The sequence below is a fragment of the Ornithorhynchus anatinus genome, chromosome 16, assembly GCF_004115215.2.
Source record: "Ornithorhynchus anatinus isolate Pmale09 chromosome 16, mOrnAna1.pri.v4, whole genome shotgun sequence".
NCBI lineage: Eukaryota > Metazoa > Chordata > Mammalia > Monotremata > Ornithorhynchidae > Ornithorhynchus > Ornithorhynchus anatinus.
The window spans coordinates 28,868,714-28,893,011 of NC_041743.1; the positions used below are offsets into that span (position 1 = coordinate 28,868,714).

Below are 24,298 nucleotides of genomic sequence, written 5' to 3' on the forward strand. Positions count from 1 at the left end.
TATTTTGGCTAGTTCTGTGTTAAATGTCAACTCCTTCATGTACTTCATGGAGGAGTTTCGCCTCCCTCACTTGTTGAACACCTATATCTGATTGTCCTCCAAAGAAATAGCTCCACTACTGCCAAAGTGCTGTTCAGTAATTTGGTATCACAAATATGGCTTTTCTCCTTAATCTTTAACTTTTCAAACTAGTTCTTTTAACTATAGCAGTTTTTCTATTAACTTTTTCTTAGGGCATCCTGAACTAAAAGTGACATATATTAAATCATATTCTAATGCAAATTTCTTAAATTCGCTAGTAAACTTGCCACCTGTTACCTATCATAACTTTAGTATATAGAAAAGCAGCATGGCATGGTGGATAGAGGATGGGTCTGGGAGTCAGAAAAACCTGGGTTCTAATCCCAGCTCTGCCACTTGTTTGCTGTGGGACCTGGGCAAGTCACTTCACTTCTCTGTGCCTCAGTTACCTCATCTGTAAAATGGGGATTAAGACTGTGAACCTCATGTGGGACAGGGACTTGGTCCAATCCAATGACCTTGTATCTACCCCAACGCTTAGTACAGTGCCTGGCACAGAGTTAATGCTCAAATACCACTATTATTATTATTAAAATTAGCTCCCCTTCAGATTTGAAGAGGACACTACTAGTAGTAATAATATTAATAGTAGTAGAAGCAGGACTTAACAGCCACTTTTATTAGTATTATTATTATGGTATTTGTTAAGCACTTACTATGTGTCAACCTCTGCACTAAGCTCTGAGGTAGATAGAAGTTAATCAGGTGGGACACAGTCCCTGTTTCACACAGGAGTCAAAGTAGGAGGGAGAACAGAACTTCATGCACCTGAGCACTAGGGAAGTACAGAATAGCAAAATGACACATTCCCTATCCACAGAAACCTAATGCCCTAATAGGGATAACCAGCATACTGACAACACTGTCAAAATAAATATACTTAAATTACGGGCAGGGAACCTGCCTGCTAATTCTGTTGTATTATATTCTCCCCAGCACTTAGTAGTGTTCTACATATAGTAAGTAGTGTTCTACATATAGGCTCAATAATTGATTAATATGCCGATTAAATTTTATTATGACCATTGGGTAATGGTAATCCCTTCTGCATGGTGTAAAGAGTGCCCTTTCCTGCATTCCTACAGTTTTTTTACACACAGTATGTGGTTCATTTTCTGTTCTTCTTCCTGGTTTCATGAACTTCCCAAAGGCTCTGCTCTAGGCCAACATCCCCAGGTTTGAATGCTACCTGCCAAGCTGACCTGTCTTCTGCAGCTGTCTAATCTGTCTCACAAAAAATAGACCTAATTCAAATCATCACATCTGATGTTGTAGTGCCCTTCAAAGTTACCATCGTTATCACCACCTTCAAGAAGAAAGGAGAGAGAGTGGGCTGGAGAAACATCGTAGAATTTCACTGCTCTCCACCAAAAGAGAAATCTTAGTCAAAGTGCTTCTGAGACAGCTCCTGAAGAGATCTTTAACCACGCGTTTCCAGGATGTCAGGGTGCCTTCAGTGAGGTATATTAGACATCATTCCTGCTGCGTGTCAGATTCCGGAGAAATGCAGAGAACAATATTAAGATCTCTACAAAGGACTTTGAGATCTTACCAACACATCTGACACCATCAGCAGGCCTGAGTCTTGGCAACTACTAAAAAAAAAAAAGAAAGTTTGGTGGTTCTGAAAAGTTTATCAAGATCTAAATCTACTAGCAGAGCCCAGGATGTGCATTGTAACACGATCCTTGAAAATACGGGTATGTTGTGAACCACTGGATTGTGGGGTGCTTTTTCTCCTAGGCTTAAATGGAATTTCTAAGTTTCCTGTTCCAGAGACAATTCCAACATGATGAACAAGCCCTTTCATGGAAAAGTCCTGTCGGTCACTTCCCCATTGCCCGCCTCCCCTATTCCTCTTGTCCCTTCATCTCCACTATTCCTAAAGACTACCTGGATCTCTGAGAACCCCAATCATGTCCCCCTCCACTTGTCTCCCCAGCCCTTTCCACCAAAATAATAATAATGATAATTATTATCATTATGGTATTTGTTAAGTGCTTACTGTGTGCTAGGCACTGTATTAAGTGCTGGGGCGGATACAAGTGTATCGGGTTGGTCACTGTCCCTGTCCCATGTGGGGCTCACTGTCTCAATCCCCATTTTACAGATGAGGTAACTGAGGTACAGAGAAGTGAAGTGACTTGCCCAAGGTCACACAGCAGGCAAGTGGGCCTACCTATTTTTTTCTTAAACAGGAACTGTGATGGCTCCCACTAAAGCTGGATGCCTAAATCTGCCACTTGTTCATAGGGGGTTGCAAAGTAGGATCCCAAAGACCCCATCCAGCCCCACCTCCTTGCCCAACACGGCAGTGAATAGGCTGGGTTTGACCTGTCCCTGTTCCCTTTTGCTGTTAGGCTCCAAGTTCCTCCCTGCAAGCATCCCATTCACCAACTGTCAGTCAGTCAGTGATGATATTTACTGAGCACTTACCGTGTGAAGAGCATTGCAGTAAGCACTCAACTGCTAGTTGTTTATGAGATTTTTTGGAACCACTTTATTATCCTCTAGACCGTAAGCTCCTTACAGGCAGGGAACGTGTCTGCTGATTCTGTTGTATTGTACTCCTTTGGGCAAGTCACTCAACTTCTCTGTCCCTCAGTTACCTCATCTGTAAAATGATCACCTTGTATCCCTCCCAGCACTTAGAATTGTGCTTGGCACATAGTAAGCACTTAACAAATACCAACATTATTATTACTCCTCCAAGCATTTTGTACAGAGCTCTGCACATAGTAAGTGCTCAGGAAATACCATTGTTTGATTGATTGATTAGCCCAGGGGCATTTCCAGGTGACTACCATCACCCACTAGATTCTAAACTCCTTGAGAGAAAGGATCACATCGTCTCCCAAGTGTTTAGCATAGTACTTTGCACAGCAATTCCGAACTAGCTGTAGGTAATGAATGGGAAGTGGGTAAAGGCGGTAGGGAGCAACTAGATGAGTTTTCCTCTCTCGTTGTGGGCAGGGAATGTGTCTGTTTATTGTCATATGCACTTGCTCAAGCGCTTAGTACAGTGCTCTGGACACAGAAAGAGCTCAATAAATACAATTGAATGAATGAAAGTAGCACAGAATCAGGAGGGCAGAGAGGAGATCTCTGTCCCTTCCATTCCCACTCCATCTGCTCCTCCCTAGCCTCTGCTGAAGCAGAGAATTTGGCCTGCAAGACACTGAAGGGGGAGCTGTGTGACAGACGTAGGGAAGAAGGAGTGTTGGTGGGATGGAACATTGTCTGCCCTTCAGAGTTTGGGCATAACATCAGGCAGAATTTGCAGATCTTGGACTGCATCAGCAGTTAGTGCATAATGTTTCTCTAGGTTTTACGTACTGGGGCGATGCCTCTACTCGATAGGATGATAATTTACTCACGGATGAAGACTGTCGTACTTCTGTTTTCAAATCCGAGTCCAGTTCCCTATACATAGTAGGAACTCAATCAGCTTATGACAGTGGTGATGATGATGGTCCGGGATGTGGTGATGATGGTCCGCTGAGTTGGGCAAGTATTCAGGAGGGCTCGTCTGGTCCTTTCCTTAACACCACTGGAGTAAACCATGATTGAGTAGTAAGTCCAGTCTTCTTCAACATGGTCATTGTCGTCATGCTTAGCGATATAGCAAGGAATTTGGAAACTATCAGAATTTCTGATGTTCAGATAAACTCCTCCAACTCAATAGGCTAACATTACCAAATTTCCTTGAATTATTCACGTAGGAGCTCCTCCATACTGTTAACTGGGACCTAGTATATATATAGAAGAGGATACATAGATGATTAGGAGCTATTTTTTATAATCAATAGGACTGACAATAGAACAGACATTTGAAATTGAAATAGAAATGACCGACAATAGAAAGCAGTAGGACTGACAATTAGCCCAAAGAAGATTGAGTTTATGTACCAACCTGAACTTGCCAAGCCCTTTATACGACTAAGTATCTCCACTGGGGACACAAAATTGAATGCTGAGCCGGAAGTGTGTTAAATAAGGGCTGCCTAATGTCTGATAATGCAAGCATAGACAAAATACAAAACTCAATCAAGAAAATCTGTACTTTAGGACACAAGAATTGGATGACTCCCTTAGAGCAGAACCTCTGACTGAATTACTGTCCAAATAGAAATGAAAGGCTGGGTGGAGAGTAAATATTTGAGCACAGCATGAACCCAATGCCTAGGGGATTAACAATTACACTTTGTTGACACAGTGATAGAATACTACCAACAGGAGTGACTTGTTCAAATTCCCAGGGTAACTATATTCAATATTTCAATTTCTGGGAAGTTTGAATAATCATCAATAACTAGAATGTTACCTCTACTTTCATGAAGAAACAAATCATTTCCTACTTTTGCCCAATGTCTCAGTATTTCCTAATTTTAAATCCTTGGCAGTTAATTATACAATTGAACATTTATATAGTTTTGGCTTGAATTTAACCTGTGACAAATCTGTAATGGAATAATATTTTCTTAGACATTCATGGCTGGCAGAAATTCAACTTCAGATTCATTTAACATTAGCTTTAGTTTCCAAACTGGACTCTTCTAATTCATTTCTTTTTTTGTATCATCATGCTTTGCCTTACAAGTCTTCAACTGTCTTATTATTATTATCATTAATGATAATGATAATGATAATAATAATTGTGACGTTTGTTAAGCCCTGAGGTAGATAAAGATAATCAGGTCCCACATGGGGCTCACAGTTTAAGGAGGAGAGAGAAGACATATTGAATCCCTAGATTGCAGATGAGGGAACTGAGGCACAGAGAAGTTAAATGACTTGCCCAAGGTCAGACAGCAGACAAGTAGCTGAGCTGGAATTTAAACCAGGTCCTCTGACTCCCAGGCTCATGCTCTTTCCACAAGGCCGTGTTGCTTTTCATTCTTGCCAAATAAAATCTGTTCAAATGTTCAATTAATTGGATACGCTTTATATGGTTTGGTTAAGTCCTTACTATGTTCCAGACACTGTATTAAGCTCTAGGGTAGATGTGAGGTACTCAGATTGGAGACAGCCCATGCTCCATACAGGGCTTACAGTCTTAACCCCCATTTTACAAATGAGGTAACAAGCACAGAGAAGTGAAGTGATTGCCCAAGGTCACACAGCACACTTAATAAATGTATGATTTTTATTATTATTGTTATCACTTTGAGAAGCAGTATGGTCTAGTGAAGAGAGCATGGGCCTGGAAGTCAGAAGGTTCTGGATTCTAATCCCAGCTTTGCCACTTGTCTGCATATCCAATTAATTGAACATTTGAACAGATTTTAAGCATTCACCCTGGGCAACTTCCTGCCGGAACAAATTCCACATGCTCACCACAGCAGACAAGTGGCAAAGCTGGGATTAGAATCCAGGACCTTCTGACTCCCAGGCCCATGCTCTCTTCACTAGACCACACTGTTTCTCAAAGTGATAACAATAATAATAAAATTCACACATTTACGTGCCACATACTGCGATAGCTATGAGATGATCAAGATGGTCACAGTCCCTATCACACATTGGGCTTACAGCCTAAGTAAGAGGGAAAAGAGGAATTCTAATCTTCACTTTACGGAATGAGGTAACTGAGGCATAGAGAAGATGTGACATCCAAGGTCACAGAGCAGGCAAGTGGCAGAGCCAAAATTAGAACCCAGGTCCTCTGACACTCAGTCCTGAGCTCGTTCCACTAGGTCATTAAGCTTGGTCAACGTTTATTTTTTTTTTAGGCTTTTAGGGACAAAGTTATTTCCCCAGATATCTCAAGTGGGTGTCAGGGCTCTCAAATTTAGGTGTCCCTCTTAATGCAAGATGGCTGGTCACCTTAGTTCAGCTTAATTAATGTCCTTTTCTGCACAGGACCTGAATAATGCCAAGGCTAAGAAGCTGCACAGTGCAAACCATCATGTGTCCAGAACACACTTAGCACGGAGGTCTGGCTGATTTGCACTGACGTTTACATAAATGGTGAGCATGTGGAATTTGTTCTGGCAGGAAGTTGCCCAGGGTGAATGCTAGTGGGTTCAAGAAGGATTTGGATGAGTTCATGAACAAGATGTTGTAGATGGATTATTCAAGTGAATGTTCATGGGAAAAGCTAGATATGTTAGATGATACATTCTTAGCTATCAGGACTGATGTCAGGGAGGGCAGTTGCCATTCTGTTCTTCCCAGCAATCTGTTGCCACAGAAAGAATACACAGCAGGTTAAAGAAGATTTTGTCCTCATAAAATGTAAAATATTCCAGTGATTTTTATATTTTTAATGGACTTTGGAGAGGGGAGACAAAGAGAGAGAGAGAGAGAGAGAGAGAGAGAGAGAGAGAGACTATGGTGCTATCCTGAGTTGAGTAGCCTTGTCGAACAAGACTTGTTCACATGTTGGCATGCGTTCTTTGATGTATAACAGTTTTTATGTGTGTCTTATCCTATCTAGATTGTGAGGAGTTTGTGGGCAGCTGTACTATGTACATCCCTAATAATACTACTACCAATAATAACTATGGTATTTGTTAAGTACCTGCTGTGTGCCAGACACTTTACTAAGCCCTGGGGTAGATGCAAGGTAATCAGGTTAGATACAGTCCCTGTCCCGCATAGAACTCACAGTCTTAATTCCCAAATTACAGATGGGGAAACTGAGGCACAGAAAAGTGAAGTGACTTTCCCAAGGTCACCCAGCAGACAGGAGGCAGAGCTGGCATTAGAACCCAGATCCTTCTGACTCCCAGGCCCGTGGTCTATCCACTAGGCCATGTTGTATACCTAGACAGGTAACACAGGGTTATACATATTGTTCTCTGCGTGCTCTGCACACAGTAAGCGCTCAATAAATAAGATTGAATGAATGACATATTGTAGTGCTCAATAAGCATTAATGCACAAGGACACAGTGTGATATAGTGGAAAGAACATGGGACAGGATAGGACAGGGAGTCAGAGAATCTGGGTTCTTTTCCCAATTCTCCCATTGACCTGCTAGGTGAAAGTGAAAAAGTCACTTAATTGATCAGTCAATCAGTCAATGGCATTTATGGAGCACTTACGGACTGTGGAGTGATGTACTAGGTGACCTTTCTAAACCTCTGTTTCTCCATCTATAAAATGGGGATGAAATACTTGTTCTCTCTCCTTAAATTATCAGCCCCATCTGGGATGAAGACTGTATTTAATCTCATTATCTTTAGTTACTTCAGGGGTTGGTCCATGGTAGGTGCTTAATACCATAGCTACCTTAATAATGGTAATAATAATATTAACTATTAGCCAGTCATTAATATTATTCATGATGATGGACGATTAATAATGATGAGGGTGATAATGATCGTAATCATGATGATCAATTAAATAATCGTATTTACTGAGTGCTTACTTTGTGCAGAGAACTGTACTAAGAGCTTGGGAGAATACAACACAGTGTAACAGACATATTCCCTGCTCACAGTGAATTTACAGTCTAGAAAATATGGATGATAAGGATGCTGATCTGGGAGGTGAGGATGATGATGATGATGATGATGTTGATGATGACATTGCAGGCTGTAGCTGAATTAGCCTGTCTCTGCCTTAGAACTGAAGTATCGCTCCTCATTTTTGTCTGCTTTGCTCAACTCACTTCTTTCGTCACCCTTTTTTCCCCACAGCTGCTACACTCTGCTACACTCACCCCCTTATTGCTGCAACTGCTGCTTTCAACTACTTTGCTGCCATCAGATCTGTTGACCTCAAGGATAGTGTGGCCTAGACTACAAAGCACAGGCCTGGGAGCCAGAGGGCCCGGGTTTTAATCCTAGCTCTGCCACTTGACTGCTGTGTGACCTTGGGTAAGTCACTTAACTTCTCTGTGACTCAATTTCCTCAAATGCAAAATCAATCAATTGCATTTATCGAGTGCCTACTGTTTGCAGAACACTGTACTAAGCACTTGGGAGAGTACAGTGTAACAGAGTTGGTAGATACATTCGCTGCCCACATTGAGCTTACTGTAGAGAGAGGGAGACATATCAATATGAATAAAAAAACTATAGACAGGTATATAAGTGCTGTGGGGTTGAGGGAAGGGTGAATAAAGGGTGTAAATACAAGGACAAGGGCGATGAAGAAGGGAAGGGGAAAAGAAGAAATGAGGGCCTAGTCAGGGAAGGCCTCTTGGAGGATATGTTCTTTCAATAAAGCTTTGAAGGTGGGAAGTGTGATTGTCGGATATGAAAAGGGAGGGCATTACAGGCCAGAGGCAGGATTTGGGTGAAAGATCAGTAGATGAGCTCAAGGTACAGCGAAGTAGTGAAGTGTGCAGGCTGAGTTGCAGTAGGAAATCAGGAAGGTAAGGTAAGAGGGGGCAAGGTGATCAAGTGCTTTAAAGCCGAAGATAAGAAGTTTCTGTTTGATATGGAGGTTCTTCCAGTTTGAACCACTGGAGGATCTTGAGAAGTGGGGTATGTGGACTGAATGTTTTTATAGAAAAATGGGAGCAGAGTGAGACTGGAGTGGGGGGAAACAGGAAGCAGAGAGGTCAGAAAGGAGACTGATGCAGGGATCAAGGCAAGAGAGGATGAGTTCTCTAAGGAGTAAATGTAGGCAGAGAATAGAAGGAGACCCAGAACTGAGCCTTGAGAGGCTCCTGCTGTGTTCCCCATGAAACAGGCTAAGAATGAGAGGCCAGAGAGATAGAACAAGGAGAGGATGGTAACAGTGAAGTCAGGATTGAATAATGTTTCCAGGAGAAAGGGTTGATTGACAGTGTCCAAGGTAGCTGAGAGGTCAAGGAGGAAAATGTGGTAAGAAGGACATCATTGATGACCTGTGACAGGGTGGTTTCTAAGGAGTGAATCGAGCAGGAGCCAGATTGCAGGGGTTCAAGGAGAGAATTGGAGGAGAGGAACTAGAGATAGTGGGTGTAGACAACTCGCTCACAAGGAGTTTGGAGAGGAATGGGAGGAGGGAGAAGTGGCAATAATTGGAGGGAGCTATGGGGTCAAGGTACGGTTCTCTTATGATAGAGGAGACATGGGCACGTTTAAAAGCTTTGGGGAAAAAAACCCTTGGAGAGTGCACAGTTGCAGATGGCAGTCCCGGAGGGAAGAAGGGAAGGGGGTAAGTCCTTTTAGAGGCACAGGTAGAGGGTGCGGATTTTGAGTGAAGGCAGGAGATCGTCCCTTGAGAGACTCCTGGGAAACTGGAGATTTATAACCTGTTCTTCCTTTTACTTAGACTGTGAGCCCCGTGTGGGACAGGGAATGTCTTCAACCTGATTAACTTTTATCTACTCCACTGCTCCACATAGTACATGCTTTACGTTAAAAAAAACAAAACCAAACAACAAAACTACTTGCCTCCCAGCAGAGCTGTTTAGAGGGCCTGCTTCCTCTTTGGGCGTGAGCCCCTGGCTGCAGTACCCACCTGAGGGTCTTCTCAGAGGCTTCTTTTCTTTCCTCCCTCTACCCCCACTCACTGTCCCAGTGAGACCCATGTCACCTGCTCTGTTTCGCATTCTCTCCACCTTTGATTTGTTTGGGCCGTTTCTTCCCTCATTCCCCATTCACGTCAGTGATAGAGTTAAATAATTGCTTGCATGTACCTCTCATTTGGCTAAGTAGCCCAGCGTGAGAGCGCTGAGTCTGTGCTTGGAATGCAAAAATGTGTCTGACCACAAAAATGTTCAGATATATGGGAAAAACTGTTGAGCTTCCAGGGTTATTTTTCCCCCTGAAACTTCATTTGCTCAAAGGATAATAACGTGATTCACCACTAGAGGGCGGTAAAGTACAAGTTGTCGTGCAGCCCTTCCAGGACTCAGGGCAAGTGCCCTCTGCAAGCTTCGGGCTTTTCTTTTATTATAATAATATTGCCAGATAACATTTTAGACTAAACAGATGATGCAGAGCTCTATTTTCTTGTAGCAGCCTCAATTTCCCATTGTCGGAATGAAATAAAATGGTGTTTAAGGTCTGGACTTTCAAAACCTTCCCAGCATGCTACTTTGCATTCTAAAAAATGACTTTGAGTTGCAGCTGTTGGGCAGAGAAAATCAATAATTGAACCGAAAGCTTGTTTTTATTTAACTACTTTCTACAGTCAGTATCTTCACAGCGAGCTGAACTTTAGATCTTTTCCACTGTCTTCTCTCATTCTTTTGCTCCGTTCTCCTCTTTTCAATCCACTCATCCATCCTACAGTTTCAATTATCCCCTCTATGCATATAATAATAATAATAATGTTGGTATTTGTTAAGCGCTTACTATGTGCCGAGCACTGTTCTAAGCGCTGGGGTAGACACAGGGGAATCAGGTTATCCCACGTGGGGCTCACAGTCTTAATCCCCATTTTACAGATGAGGGAACTGAGGCAATGAGAAGTTAAGTGACTTGCCCAAAGTCACACAGCTGGCAAGAGGCAGAGCCGGGGTTCGAACCCATGACCTCTGACTCCAAAGCCCGTGCTCTTTCCAGTGAGCCACGCTGCTTCTACTCGCAAATCTACCTTGCTTGCCCCGACCTCTCTCTTTCTTGGCAATCTCACATCTCTTGATGCTTTCAGGTTTTTTTCTACCAAATATGTCCCCTCTGGCACCTCGAGCTCAACATGCCCAAAATGAACTCATCTTGCCTACCCAAACCCTCTCCATCACTTAACTCTCCTAACACTGTAAAAAAGCACCACCGTCCTCCCTGCCTCTCAAGCCCATAACTCTGGCATTATCCTTGACTCCTTCGTCTCTTTGAATCCCCATATTTAGTCTGTCACCAAAGGCTGTCGGTTAGATTTTCCCAGCATTTGCAAGATCGGTGCCTTTCCTCTCCACTCAAACGGTCACCACAAGTTGGCATATCCTGGCTCAAATACCGCATCAGCATCCTCACTGATTTCACTGTCACGAGTCTTTCCTCTCATTAGTCCAAACTTCACCCTGCTGCCTGAATCATTTTTCTAAAATAATTGTCATATGCACCTCTTCCCATTCCTCAAAACCCTCCAGTGGTTACCCATTCCTCTCTGCAACAAGCAAGAACTCTTGACAGTTGGTTTTAAATCCCTTAATCGACCCTTTTCCTCTTACTTACCCACTTTCTTCTCCCACTACTCCTTAGTTAGTTTGCATTCTTCATTCTCTTCTAGCTAACTACTAACCTACTTATTCTATCCACCAATTTCTTATTCAAGCCCTCCACCCCCACTTTCCTGAAAATCCCCTCTCCCTTCATGTCCGACAGATCATAACTTTACCCATCTTCAAAGTTCTTCTGAAATCACATCTCTTCCAGGGTGCCTTCCCGGACTGATATCTAATCTCCAAACTTTATCGTGTCAACTGGCACTTCAGCCCTTCCACTTAAATACTTACAACTCCAATAGCTTTTACACACACACACACACACTTGATACAGCCACCTCTGTAATTTAGTTAAATGTCTGTTTCTCACATTAAATTGTAAGCTCCTTGAGGGCAAGTCCACAATTTCTGCTGTATAGTCCCAATCGGTGAATACAGTGCTCTTATTACAATAGGAGCTCAATAATTGTGATTGATTGATGACAATGCTGGTGGTTGGTTAATAATGTTGGTATTTGTTAAGCGCTTACTATGTGCAGAGCACTGTTCTAAGCGCTGGGGTAGACACAGGAGAATCAGGTTGTCCCACGTGGGGCTCACAGTCTTAATCCCCATTTTACAGATGAGGGAACTGAGGCACAGAGAAGTTAAGTGACTTGCCCACAGTCACACAGCTGACAAGTGGCAGAGCTGGGATTCGAACTCATGAGCCCTGACTCCAAAGCCCGTGCTCTTTCCACTGCGCCACGCTGCTTCTCTGGTTGATTGTGTTGTGTCAAATGAGCCCCCATTTCCTCTTCTTCCACTCTCTTCTGCATTGCCCTTTCACTTGGATTTGTACCCTTTATTTACCCCTCCATCAGCCCTGCAGTACTTATGTGCATATCCATAATTTATTCATATTAATGTCTGTCTCCCCATCTAGACTATAAGCTCACTGTGGGCAGAAAACATTTCTACCAGCTCTGTTATACTGAACTCTCCCCCATGCTTTGTACAGTACTTTGCACACAGTAAATCCTCGATAAATACAAAGTATTGATTGATCTGAATCATATGTTTAAACAGTCCTGGAACCCCAGGACCTGTCTTTGAAGAAAATAGCAGATCAATGGATGACCGGAAGTCATTTGCTTGAATTGAGAGTTGAGAAGCAGAGAAAGTCTGGGTTCATAGAATCCTCTGACTTGGCTGAGGGCCCAGTCAATGCTAGATCAAGAATTAAGTTAGAAGTCAGAGCCAAACAATGTCTTGAATAATCTAGGAGACAGATTGTCAGGGCATTCTCTGATAGAAATGTCAATGAGATAACCTGGAAAGATTACAGGAGAAGGCCATGACAACTTTGGTAATAGCAGTAGTAAATAGTAGTAGTAAGTTATTTGTTGAGCACACTTTAGATGCACTGTACTTTACTAAGTGCCTGGGATATACAAAACCAAGAAGTGACATTCCCTGCCCATAGGAAGCTTAAACTGTAACAGGTTCTGGCTGCTCCACATGTTTGCTGTGTGATCTTAGGCCATCCACATGACTTCTCTGTGCTTTTGTTACCTCATCTATTAAATGGGGATTAAATACCTGCTCCTCCTCCCTTTAGAGTGTGAGCCCCATAGGGGACAGGCTTATTGTATTGTAACTACGCCAGCATCTAAACCTAAGTGACCTAACACATTCCATTAATATTACTGTTATTCTCATTAATAACCATCTAACTCTATTCCCCAGCCTCTATCCCCCTCACTCATGCTATTTCCCCACCCTGGAATTCCCTCAGAGCTCAAATCTGGCAGACCACAACCCTCTCCATATTCAAAGCCTTCCTAAATCCCTAGTACCTCCAAAAAGCCTTCACCAGTAAATTCCAAGCAACCCAAATCACATCGATTCATCTGCTTGCTCTTGTGCTTATGCATAAATAACATCTACAGCACTTTCGTATATGCATTCATTCAATTATATATTCAGTCACTTTTTTTATTATTATTTGTAAATATTTTTGTCTCTCTCTCTCTTTCCCTTCCCCAGAGTGGCCTATTTAAAGTAGCCAAGAACTATCCTACATGTAGTGACCAGTTGTCTTCCCTGGGGATAAATGGCTATAGATATCCATTCGATGATGATATCAATCTGAATTTATTTCCCCCCAACTTGGTGAAAGAAAGACTGAAACATTTTGACGCTGCTTTAGTTTGAGAGCTGGGACTTGTAGAGTGAGGACTCACACTCTTTAATTAGAGAACGGTGAGTTCCAAAGAAAGGGAGGAGAAGAGGAAAGGAAAGCTGATGCTTTTTCTGCTTTTTATCAAAGTTTAAAATTGTTTTTCTGGGAGACTCCTTCTAGGGAATTGTCCTTTGGTGAAAATCCCCAGAAACTTGAAGTTTCCCAAATGCCTCGGGAAATTGCAGGCTGGTCATTAGAATGCTCCTTCCCAGACACTGATTTGTGGTGGTCATTCAGGACGCATCATAAATCTGGTGTCTCCCTTTAGTGGGCACAAACCGGTAGGCCGGGAATCAGCATAGCCTAGTGGATAGTTCCCTATCCAGTAGGCCTGGGAGTCAGAATAATAATAATAATAATAATAATAATAATAATGTTGGTATTTGTTAAGCGCTTACTATGTGCAGAGCACTGTTCTAAGCGCTGGGCTAGACACAGGGGAATCAGGTGGACCTAGGTTCTAACCCAGCCTTGCCACTTGTCTGCTGTGTGCCCTTGGGCAAGTCACTTCACTTCTCTGGGCCTCAGTTACCTCATCCGTAAAAGAGATTAAGCCTGTGAGGCCCATAGGGGACAAGAACTGTGTCCAACCCGATTATCTTGTATCTACCCCAGTGCTTAGTACAGTGCCTGACACATAATAAGTGCTTAACAAATATCATTAAAAAATGAGTTTCATCTCAGGATCCAGTTTTGATAGAAGACAAAATGGATCACATTTTTGCAAGTCCAGGTTTGGACAGCATGTGAAGAAGTTAACAGAGGCTGGGCTAATGGTTCAAGTTGCTGCAGTAGGAGAGTGGGAAGTAGTGTGGCCTAGTGGAAAGAGCACAGGACTGGGAGTCAGGTTGAATCTCAGCTCCACAGCTTGACTGCCATGACACCTTGGTTCAAGTCACTTAGCTTTTTGGTGCTTCAGTTTCCTCCTCCATAAAATGGGGATTAAATATGTGTCTCCCTCCCCATTAGGCTGTGAGCCTCATGTGGGAAAGGGCCTGTGCCTGATCTGATTATGCTGTATATATCCCAGTGCTTGGCACATAATAAGTGGACAGTAAATAACACAATTTTTAATTATCATTGGGAGGGAGGTCCGGGGGGGGGGTTGAAAAAAGACGGGGGGGGGGGGGTCAAATGGTCACATGGAAAACAGAAGTCCACTTGCAACAAACCCAAATTTGCTTCGATCCCATTATCATCATCATGAGCATCCATCATCACCATTATCATCAGTAATTATTAAATGCTTGCTGAGGTCAAAGCACTTAACTAGGCACTTGGGAGACCTGATAGTAACAGAACACATGTTTTCTGACCTTAGCTTACAGTCTAATTCGAAATTTGCAGTATAATGTGGGAATGAGATAAAAAGAACAAAAAGGGGATAACGATACATGCCTTTCTACCTCCGACACAGGGTTTGTTGTCAGGGCAAAAATTAGATAAGTAATGCAAGAGTGCTTTGGGAATAAAAGAACTATTAAAAACAAACAAACCCACATTATTATCACTATCATTAACTACCAGTGGAGATTTGGGTTAGAAAGTGGGAGGTAGCAGAGGAAGTTGGCTGTTGGCTAGGAAACTGGCTGGAACAAGGGGAAGAGAAAGAAGGACATCACTGACACAGAAATGGAAAATCCCATTCTTAATATTAAGGGAAGATGGGGGACTGATGGGGTATAGATTAGTTTCAACGTTCCGTTAACCTGTCTCCGAGATAGTAGAAGTGGTTGGAAGTAGTAGTAATAGGACTAGTTGTATTTTATGGCACACCTTCTGGCCCAGTGTAATGTAGTAGGTACTTGGGAAGTGAAAAATAAAGGAATGACACATCCCCTACCCATATTTTGCCTATAGTGAGGGAGACAAACAGAAATGTTATTTACAACTATTATGCATCAGGGGCAGAATTATGCTGGGAAACCCTGTTGAGGGTCTCAGGTGGGCGGCCAATCAGTCTTGAACCTCTCGGATGTCTTGGGCCTCCCCTGGTCTAAGGATCCTTGGGACATGGAATGGCGAACGCCTCAAAGTTGGGCTCGTTGTGTTTAAAGACTCGTCGGGGAATCTGCTGCTCAGGCCGCTGAATTATCTCCAGCCTCATGAAGCGTGCAGTGTGCTGTGCCCATGCACTGCTTATTGGAGGGGCATCTTGCCACCCTGTCACCCTACCCCACTTGCCTTCCAGCATCAAAGCGCTAGACCTTTTAGAAGAGCCTTTCCAAAGGTAAAGCCTTGTTCTCTGCAGGCCTAAACGTTCTTTAGACTGTAAGCTCACCCTTTAGGCTGTAAGTTTGTTTTGGGCAGGGAATGTGTGTGTCAACTCTCCCAGGTGCTTAGTACAGTGCTATGCACATAGTAAGCATTCAATAAGTACCATTGATTGATTAAATGAATAATACCAACCAACATGTAGCACTCCCCGGGTCTCCATTACCTGGTTCAGTTCCGGCGATTGTGTCCAGTCGTTCCTCTTCCACTACAGATGGGAGGGATCACTTTCTAGGTTGAAGTTCAGCAGTCTGCCCCATACCCCCACCAACCACATCATCAATCTCTCTGCTCAGCCCAGTCCCTACACCCCAGTTGGTACCAGTTCGCTTTGGACAGCCACTCGGGCATTGAAGTCTCATTTGGATGTTGACTTCCGTCAGCCTCTTCCCGTTTAAGAGAAAACGTCGAAAAACCTTCTCTTCAGTGCTTTAGAGAGGTTTTCCAAGAAATGTCATGCAGTGAATTTAACCACCTTAACTACAACGAGATCCTGGTGGCAGCCTCAGAAGCAAGCGAGAGAAAAATCAATAGAGCCCGCAGAGATTAAAAACAAGTGGGAAAGACCTAAGAAAACACAACAATTAATGCCAGTTGTGCACATAATATATGAAAACAAAGCAGCACGGCAATGGTGCCTGCATGCAGATCCATTGGCTAGGAATCACTTTAATCTCAACTTGAAAATGGAAGCGTTATTAGGCAGCCTCCCATCAGGAGGTTTCTTTACCAGGGAAGCGACAACTAAAATGACTCTTTTTCTACGGCAGTCAACTTTGCATGTCGGTGAAATTCAAATGCCGAGAACTCGTCGATCAAGTTGAATAGGGATTCCCTGCATGAAATAATTGTAATAATCATAATTACATTTGTTGAGCTCTTACTCTGTGTAGAGCACTCTTCTAAGCACTGGGGTAGATGTGAGTCAGTCAGGCCGGATACAGTCCCTGTCCCACATGGTGCTCACGGCCTAAGTAGAAGGGAGAGCAGGTTTTTAATCCCCATATTACAGATGAGGTAACTGAAGCCCAGAGAAGTAAAGTACCTTGTCCAAGGTCACATTGCAGAGAAGAGGCAGAACCAGGATTAGAACTCAGGTCCTCTGACTCCCAGGCTAGTGCTCTTTCCACTAGTTCTCGCTGCTTCTCTAGCTTCTGAAAGAAAGCATATGTGTAATGTTGTGCAGAAGACAGTTTAACAGCCAGTGGAAATTGTCTTTTGATAGACAGGAGCAGTTGCTGGGCGGTGGGCATTAGGATGGAAAAAGGCGAGAAGGGAAAGCAAGTCTGAAATTTTAGCCTGAAACAAGTGTCCTTGTTGTGACAGCATCACTCCCAGTGCCCAACCCCAAGCTAAATCCATTTAACTCTGTTTTGTCTAGTGGTGATGTTCATGATGGCATTGAGATATGCTTGAAATGAGAGAAAGTTTTAACTTGAAGCTGAAATTTCTGGACTTCACCTCACCCCCAAATGACATTTCTCGAAATGATGTATGAATTTTCAGTTTATGCATCACCCGATTTACCCATTAAAATCAAAGTAAAACCCAGGAAATAGCATCATGTTTTGCACATCGTCCTTCTCCAGCTGCTTCATGTTTGATACTCTGGTTATGAAATGAAAAAATAAATTCACATCTGTCCTTGATCCTGGGAGTCAAGAACATAAAAACAGCAATAGAAATGTATTTTCTGCATCCCCTTCCAAAAATCCAACCCAGATTTACTGGAGCTGGTTAGTGAGACGTCTGCAAGCTTCTTTACATATGTTTTTGATGCTGAAACTATAACATTTTGACTTTTTTCCTCTAAAGTGCTAGCAAAATAAATAAGAATTAGAAGATGTTTGTTTAAACCTCGACACATGACCTAAGCCTTTTGTGTCTCTTCTGACTCCAGTGAAGGGATTTGCAATATAATCCTTACACTTACATGCACATATTGTATTTTTAAGGACTCCAGTCGTACTGTGAACAACCTGTTCCCTAAGCTTGAAAAACAGAAATGACAAGGTTATTTCACATTCCTAGCAGCCAGAGTTAGATTTCATCCAAATTGCCCCAGCTCCACTTCTCCCTTGTGGCCCATTTTAATTACATCAGTATACACACGAGATCATCTCTGTGGCCATTAAGATTACCATATTTTCAGGAGCTCAAAGCGAGGCGGCGGGGAGGGGGGAGCCTCCAGGTGATGGGCCTCTGGGAATCCAGTCCACTGGGTGACATCAAAAGGCAGGAAAGAAAGACAGGCAGGGGCAGATTCAGAAGGGATAGAAGCAGTCAAAGGCAGAGACAGAGAGAGAGACAGACAGACAGAGAAGGAGCTGGAGAACAAGAGAGACAGGAAGAGACAGAGTCAAAGAGGAGAGACAGAAGGAGAGGGAAACAGAAAGAGAGAGAGAGAGAGAGAGAGAGAAAGATAGGGTCAGAGGGAAACAGAGAGAGAGAGAGAGAAACAGAGTGATAGAAACAGAGAACTAGAGACAAAGAGATAAAGAGAGATAGAGAGAGAAAGAGACAGATCTATAGTGGCTGGCAATTTACCGTGAAACCACGTGACATGGGCTACAGTCTGTTGGAAAGGAGGAAAAAAGCACTCTGGTTTGAACCTGATTAATGTTCATTGGAGTCCTACCCTTAATTATAAAAACTGTGTTATTTAAGGTTGGTAGACATAATAGATGCCACCTGGACACGGTCCTTGTCACACACAGAGCTCACAGTCCAAGAGGGAGGTGCTTAATCCCCATTTTCTCGATGAGAAAATGGAGGCATAGAGAAGTTAAGCGACTTACCCAAGGCCACACAGCAGACAAGTGGCAGAGTCAGGATTAGAATCAAGGTCCTTGGACTCCCAGGCCTGTGCTCTTTCACATGCTGCTTCTACTGTTATGACCACAGGCCACTGTGAACTGTGTCAGGGTCATCAACTACACAATATAGGAGGAGGGTCTTTAGCACTGAGGGGCAAATAGCCACATTCCCATCCAGAGCCAGGGGCTCTTCATGAGCAAAACCATCAACACAAGCCTAGGGTTAGAAGCCGAGGGGCAAACAGCTTTTGTCTATGGAAAGAGCATATTCAACTCTGAGCCAGATGTCCTCTTTGGTGGAATCCATATCTGTGGCTAAAAAGCGCCCTCAGCTTGGCTTGGAGGGGAAGAAGGAGGAGTCAAATTGAAATTTTAATTCTCAGAGATTCCTCTTGAGCGGGGAATGGATTTTTAAATCAAAAACAACCAATACCACAACAACAGTGGGAAATCCAAAACCTTTTCATGCAAGTCCTGGGTGGATCTAATGCAGCTCAACCCCTGCCCAGGGGAGGGCTCACGTGGGGGTCTTTAGTAGATGGCGGGGGCAGATACTCAATGAGCTGGGGGAAGCCACCAACAAAGGAATCGATGCATCAACATGATAAATCTCTCCCTGGAAATGTCATGTTTAGGTAGTTGATTAAGTTCTCATTTGCCCACAACCTTTCCCCTCAGAACCATTTGTCACTATTAGCTCCATTTTAAGAGAAACGTGGATCTCCCAAAATGCCACAGGGGGTGGCCACTGGAGCCCCCAGCAAACTTCGCTCAGAGCCGCCGACCGAGGCAGACTTGTCTGGCCTGGCTCTTGTGGGCTCAGCAGAGTCCTGACAGATCCCCCAATCCTGCGTCCCTCCTCCAGAGGCCCATCAGTGGCCGTTGCTTTGGGAACTCGCCTCAAGAGACCTGACTAAGGAGGCATTGAGAGGCAGAGTTAACAGCTGTAAAAATTAATTTCCCACAGTTTCCAAGCCCTGCAGTGAAAAGCAGCTTGTTGCTCCGATTATCTAGTAAAAGGCAGTTAATAGATTTAGGTTTGCAAGCCTGACATTCTTCCCTAAATTAGAATAAATATCCTTTAGGTATTTTCTTTCCTGTCAGCAGAGCAGGATAATCAAGCAGACAACAAATAGATCATGTCGAGCACTTGGAAACGCTTCTCGCCAACGCCTCTCTGCCCCTTGAGGTTTCCCTCCACATTCCTTTCCTGCTAGAACTGAACAAAATTAGTCAAGTATAATTTATTGCGAATTGTTTCTCCTCGTGTGGTGACTGGGTTTAAAAATGCCTAGCCAGAGGGATTGCAAGAAAGACAAGATATTGTGGACACTGCAGCCTGAAAGTGTATACTGGGGAGCCAAAAATAGCTGCTCACCTCATTGTCCTGTTAAAATGCAACCAGCTCATTGTGGATGCAGATGTTACAGAGCTTAACCAGAGCCAAGAAAACCAGGTCCCAGACTCTGCACACAGCCTTATCCTGAGGCCTTTTCTTTCATTAACTGGGAGCCAAGCCATCAGTGGCTTCAGGTGAAGAGCCGGATTTGAGGCCCTGAGAGCTCTAGAGAAAGTCAGCATCAGAAGCTGTCACGGCAAACGGGCTGAAGTCATCCAGTAGTCAGGAGGCAGCCTGGTGTCGTCTCTGGCCCTCAGCCACCAGATAGCCTTGCTTTCTAGGTGCCAGGGACCAAACGACTCTTAGTTCGAAGGGCAGGGGATTATGGATGCTTTCTACCTGTTCAGCGGCTCTTGCTGTGTTACTAGCCACCAAGAGAACCTAAACCATTTGAAGAGGGGGGCTCTTCTTCCTGGAAATCATTTATACCCAGCCTCACATCCCCAGAACAGGCAGACCGAGTAGAGGGAAGGAGTTTCCTCTCCCCATCCCACTCCTGCCCCAGAGCTGCTTACCCTGCTTACTACTGCTTACCCTGGTGGCAGTAGGGAATCGAGCCTCAGGGAGTTCACACCCACCAACAAGCCTTCTCTGCTTTGTGCTGTTGGTATCCAAGGAGCTTCACCACTTGATAATGAGACAATCCCAGCATTCCGGCTTTGATGGCAAATATAGCTACGATGACGAGGGCAGGGTATGGGGGGGCTTTGATGGACCGAGCCGGCTTGAAAACCATGAAAACATGCCTCTTCTGTGTAGTCGGTGGGGGGGCCTGACCTCGGAAGGCCCTCCAGCAGTTCTCAGAGGGACAAATTGAAGGCATTCGGCAACCTATATTCAGAACATCCCCTGGAAACTAGTTTGGGGGAGATTCATCCAGGACTTTTGTCGATTTGATGCGAGTTTCTGATGCTTTTATTACCTCTTCTGTCATCTGGGTGTTCAGAATATTTCCCCCTTGGCAGACCCTTTGCGGTCACTAAATGAAATGACTTCTCCAACTCTTAACTCTGTTCCAGAGTGAGACAAAGCCAGAGAGGGACCCGGTCACAGGGAAGAGAGGCCCTGAGCATGCCGCCCTCTCAGGTGACTGCATTTATCAGGCTTAAGATTCTAAACCCCTGGAGGACAGAGATCCAGGGATTCCTCGATCCTATCCAATTCAGTGCTCGGGATGGTGATAGCCAATGAAATGCTGTATCCGACTTTCATCCAGCCCACAAGGGAGCCCGCCGTTACCTTTCGTAGATGGGACTGTCCTCGGCAACAAGCCATCCTCTGCCACGACACTCGGGTGGAGAAGCAACTGGGGAACAGAGATTGTCATCACAAGCTTGGCATCTGTTAAGTGGAAAATCCAGACAATTAAGGATCTTCCTCAGCAGACACCCGGGACTCTCCTAAAGGCTGAAGAACCACTCTGAACCCTGCTTACCTTGCCCAGGGTGGGGTCAAGATGGCTGCCACCCCAACTTCCCCCATCGAAAGAGCTCCCTGCCGAACACCAGCAAGGCCCTCCCAAAGCCTTGTAGTTCAAATGAACCGCTGATACATGCAAAACAGTCAAATTATGAAAGCTTTGACGATTGTGGAGATTTTACTTTTTTTCCCCTACTACAACCTAGATAGTTAATTAATGAATGTTTTAGTTCACCAAAGCAGTCAATAATCTGAAGGCTTGCTTTTGAAGTATGGGACGAAAAGATAACAGCAAAGTCAAAAGTCTCTTCTTAAATTACAATTTGAGTCAAAGTATGTCATTCATTACATCTCGTATCTCTACGCAATTTTCTGCTGAACTCTTTCTTTCTCTCTCTAGTATCTGGCCTCCTAATTATTGTCATTACATTTTTTAAATAGTATTTATTAAGCATTTACTAGATGCCAAAGCACTGTGCTAAGTGCTGAGGTTGATACAAAATAATAGCATTAACCCCGTCTTGGCTCCTCTCGGGGCTCACAAGTTAAGAGCTAGGGAGAGCATGTCTTTTTTTCTTTTAAAACTATATGCCAGGCACTGTTCTAAGCACTAAGGTAGGTACAAAGTAATTGGATTGGACATAGTCCACATCCCACTTGGGGCTCACAGTCTTAATCCCCATTTTATAGATGAGGTAACTGAGGCACAGAGAAGCAAAGTGACTTTCCCAAGGTCACACAGCAAACACACGGCAGAGCCAGGATAAGAATCCAGGTCCTTCTGACTCCCAGGCCCCTGCTTTATCCACTAAGCCATGCTGCTTCTCTTTTCCTTATTTTATAGATAAAATAGATGATGAAAATGAAGCTCAGAATAAAGTGACTTTCCCAAGGTCACTTAGCAGACCAATGACAGCTGGGACTAAAACACAGGCCACCTGACTCTCAATCTTTGCTCTTTCCTCTAGGGCAGGTCTCTCTGGCACACACAGTCTACTGATGATGTATCTTCTAATGATGATGATGGTGATAATAATAATGATGATAGGTGCTTATTATATGCCATTATGTGATGATGATGATGATCAGGTCACACATGAGGCTAGCCATATAAATAGAAGAGAGAACAGTTTTGTAGATGAGGGAACTGAGGCACAGAGAAGTTAAGTGACTTGTCCAAGGTCACACACCAGCTACGTGTGGAGCTGGGATTAGAACCCAGGTCCCCTTATGCTTTTTCCACTAGGCCACGCTTCTGCTTTTCCCTTCTAGAGATGACATTAGAGTCAAGTCCCTGTCCTTGTCTGGCAGGGGTCTTTAATCGGGTCTTGATCTGTTTGAAAGGCATCTGATTGGAAGGAGATAATTTGCTATATGAACTACAGTCTTTATGGTCAAGAGTGCTAATGTTGGCTGTCCTGCTGGCCAAGGTAACAAGTCCGTGGCCATATGGTCTTAAAAGCACCTAGCACTTTTGAGGATGTACCAGGTTTCCTGAAGAATCTGAAGGAAATAACTCATAAATGGGAACCTGGGAGAAAACTGTTTAGAAAGTAAACTCCTCAAGGGTAGGACCTCTGTGAAGTTGCCACCTCTATCATCACACATTCAGGCATGAAATCATTTCTGATTGCATAGCACTAATAATAATAGCATTTTCTGAGGGCCCGCTTGGGGTGGTGCATTATAACTAGTCATTTGGGAAGTACAAAATAAAGAAGCGCCCTTGTTCCTTGCCCACAAGGAGCTTACACAATCACCAGGGGGAGATAACATGCTTGATTCTGCTTTCCCAGCAAGAGCCTCAAGAAATCAGCGAAAGTCAACTAGCACCCCAGGACCCTTTGACCATTTTCAGCCTTTTATGTCAAAACAGTACAAATAAATCCACTACAGATCTCAGATACCTAAAATGAAATTCAAAACCCAGAAACACATTCCTCTCAGCTCTGACTCCTGCCTTCAAGCCCACTCAAGAGACCGTGGAAACCAAAGGTTCATGACCCATTTTCATTCAAGCTGTACCTGGTGCCAAATAAATATAGGGTTATTCTTACCTTATTAAATATTATTGGAAGACAAAATGTTCATCTTCTTTCACATTTCTAAGGGGAACAGTTACCCGTTCAGCTAGTTGAAGCTGCACTTTATGGTCTAAGGCACAGCTGTTGAGAAGAGAGCTGAGCCATTTTAAATGCTTTTGCAACCGAGGACTGGATGGGTGATGTCATTTTATTGCAATCTACGCATTTTGTTTCTGCAGAGACAGCTGATTGTGCAGTTCTTTTTGTAAAGTCTTCCCACCAGAATTGTGCAAGAGAGTTGACATTCGAAACAAACATCTGCGAGGACCAAGGCAAGCTGATATCAGAGGGATTCAGCAGATTAGTGGCACAGCAACTCCTGAGGGTTAAATCAAATTCCCCAATTCCCCCAAAATAAGATTTTCAACATCTACATTTTAAAATCCTTCCTTTTATATCTTCTTTTTTATCCTTTTAATGTTATCATTTTTAGAATGAATTAATTTCTCCTTTTGGACCAAAATAAAAATATTTTCTTAGGTCATTGTGGATATCTGAATCTTTACTGCAATGCGTTCTATAAATTACTTTTGATATGTCTTGCAATCTAGGTGGAATTAATAACCATCACAATCATCCAACAAATAACAATGAATCCTCAAGAGGAATGGTGCAAGAGAGTATGTTTATGTAGTCATAGTTAATAGAATCTTATCGGGCTGCCTGGAAAAAAAAATGTCTCACACACTGCAAACCCCAAATACATGGGATTGGAGGCCTGTACAAATGGTGGATTTGTACCCTTCAAGCTCCTGATGTCACCTCACCCTCAGCCCAACAGCACATGTACATAATCGTAATTTATTTCAATGTAAGAATAACCCCATCTAGACTGTAAACTCCTTGTGGGCAGGGAACCAGGGAACATACCTACCAACTCTGAAGTATTGTACTCTCCCAAGCACGTAATCCTGTGTTCTGCTTACAGTAAGCTTTCAATAAATACCA

The 24,298-nt window shown here is 43.5% G+C and overlaps 1 protein-coding gene and 2 long non-coding RNA genes across 6 annotated transcripts in view; 1 reads left to right on the top strand and 2 right to left on the bottom strand.

Annotated features, from left to right (window-relative positions):
• The window catches only part of HABP2 (hyaluronan binding protein 2), a 72,103-nt gene extending 55,852 nt beyond the window's left edge, over positions 1-16,251 (bottom strand). For 3 of the 4 annotated variants that reach the window (XM_039914316.1, XM_039914315.1, XM_007667687.3), the window contains exons 1-2: positions 15,799-16,250; positions 3,459-3,830 (exon numbers count right to left, since the gene is read on the bottom strand). The gene's annotated coding sequence lies outside the window, so the exon portion shown is untranslated. Of the gene's footprint in view, positions 1-3,458; positions 3,831-15,798 lie in introns of all 4 variants that reach the window. The other variant, XM_039914318.1, reaches the window with a different exon arrangement.
• LOC114817426 lies at positions 1,231-23,800 on the top strand. Its single transcript, XR_003765285.2, has 4 exons — positions 1,231-1,781; positions 5,944-6,051; positions 7,728-7,907; positions 23,530-23,800. It is a non-coding gene; the product is annotated as an uncharacterized LOC114817426 (long non-coding RNA).
• LOC114817425 lies at positions 16,747-23,472 on the bottom strand. Its single transcript, XR_003765284.1, has 3 exons — positions 23,324-23,472; positions 21,087-21,188; positions 16,747-16,786 (listed from the first exon to the last, which is right to left on the bottom strand). It is a non-coding gene; the product is annotated as an uncharacterized LOC114817425 (long non-coding RNA).
• Positions 23,801-24,298: the final 498 nt, after the last annotated feature.